This window comes from Leuresthes tenuis, unplaced genomic scaffold (assembly GCF_036924035.1).
Source record: "Leuresthes tenuis unplaced genomic scaffold, fLeuTen1.0.hap1 SCAF_22, whole genome shotgun sequence".
NCBI lineage: Eukaryota > Metazoa > Chordata > Actinopteri > Atheriniformes > Atherinopsidae > Leuresthes > Leuresthes tenuis.
The window spans coordinates 27,525,028-27,526,949 of NW_027325376.1; the positions used below are offsets into that span (position 1 = coordinate 27,525,028).

General features: G+C 44.4%; 1 non-coding gene across 1 annotated transcript; it reads right to left on the minus strand.

Moving 5' to 3' along the window:
- Positions 1-946: 946 nt before the first annotated feature.
- Positions 947-1,060, minus strand: LOC140282425 (U5 spliceosomal RNA). Its single transcript, XR_011909861.1, has one exon. It is a non-coding gene; the product is annotated as a U5 spliceosomal RNA (small nuclear RNA).
- Positions 1,061-1,922: the final 862 nt, after the last annotated feature.

Sequence of the window (1,922 nt, forward strand, 5' to 3'; positions counted from 1 at the left end):
CATGTTTTCTAGCAATTATGGTTGGACATTCACACCTTCTTGCAGCCGAACACCTCCGCTTCCGCTTTTGATGGTATGTATTCGGGCATTCGAACCTTTTCTTACCCGGTTTTTACAAATTATTGTTGGAAAATCAGATCTTGCAGCTGAACCACCTCCGCTCCCTGTTTTGATCATGTATGGTCTGGCAATACTACCATTTCTTACCCGTTTGTGAGTAATTATGGCTGGACATTCACACCTACTTGCAGTCGAACAGCTCTGCTCCCACTTTTTGATTATGTTTGGTTGGATATTCGAACCTTTTTTTAACTGCTTTTTACAAACTTTGGTCGGACGTTCACACCTTCTTCCAGCCGAACACCTCCGCTTCCGCTTTTGATCATACATTGTCGGGCATTCGCACCTTTTCTTACTCGCTTTTTACAAACCATGGTCGGACTTTCACACCTGTTAGTAGCCGAACAACTCCGCTCCCGCTATTGATTGTGTACAGTCGGGTATTTTAACCTTTTCTTACCCGCTTTCTACCAACTATGGTCGGACATTCACACCTTCTTACAGCGGAACACCTCCGCTCCCTCCTTTGATGGTGTATGTTCGGGCATTCGAACCTTTTCTTACCCGCTTTTTACAAACTATGGTCAGACATTCAAACCTTCTTGTAGCCGAACACATCCACTCCTGCTTTTGATGATGTATGGTTGGGCATTCGCACCTTTTCTCAACCGCTTTTTACTATGGCCCACCCGCTGCAATGAGCACTCTTCAGCCCTTTTAAATGGTATAACTTTGCACTCCCGCACGCTCCAGCAAGCACCATTCAAGCAACACCTTTGCACTCCAGCTTCAAACATCGGCACAGTCGCAACAGGTACGGCGACTCTACTCAGAGAAGTCACTCTGCACAGTAACAAGATTTTTTTTGCACAGACAGAAAGGGCTTCACCCGCAAAGGTAAAGCCTGCCAAAAATAGAAACAACTCATTAGTGCTGCTCTCCACGGAAGTCTTTAATAAAAGGCGAAAGAGTTGTACGTTATGAAGAGAAACCAGAGTGCGATTATCCGTCACTGCGGGAGCAGGGCATCAGGCTAGTTGGCATAGCCACCTTCCCCATGGTGAGCTTTGCTTGATTGAGACGCTTTCTCCCCCCCCTTGCTCCTCGGCTGACCAAGTAGGAACAATCGGGCCCTATTCGATGGCTGCCTTGTCTTTTGCACAGAGTAAAAACACCACGGGAACACCGTATTGACGCTTTGTTCTGACCGCTCATTCGGTGTCGCGTTTCTTTCAAGCAATTCTCCCGCTTAGCCCACACTCTGCTCGCTCCCAGAGCCGTGTTAAAGTCTACTTCGCATTCACTCTCTTTTCTCAGCAGACTCTTGGGATTTTATCTATAAAATGAATTCCTTCACTCAAACTATGTTAAAACTGTCAAAAAAAAAAACAACGTTGTACTTTGCAGTAAAAGAAAGAGCAAATCTAAAGTTTCAGGAATCCGAGAATAAGCTTACTTTCATGAGTTCTTCACGATTTCGGATTTTGCTATAAAATGAATTCCTTCACTCAAACTAAATTAAAACTGCTAAACCGCTAATCTGTTACATGTAAGGCAGATGTCAAATTCACCGAAATAGGATCTAAGGGTATTCGGCCAATCGAGCTGTAGCAGCTTCGGTAAAAGAGTATAAGTTGAAGAGTTTGTGAATAAAGGTGTGCACACACATTGTGAGCTGTAGGAAAATAGGCAGGGAGCAATGCCGGCTGGGGTATATGTTCTTGTATGTTGTCTGACTGTTTGATTTGAATGTGTTGTGTAAGTGTCCTGTTGAATGTTACATGTTTGGGCTTTGACACGCTTCACTGTGGTTGTTAACTGTGTGGTGTGTCCTGAAATGTTATATGTTTGGGCTGTGTGAC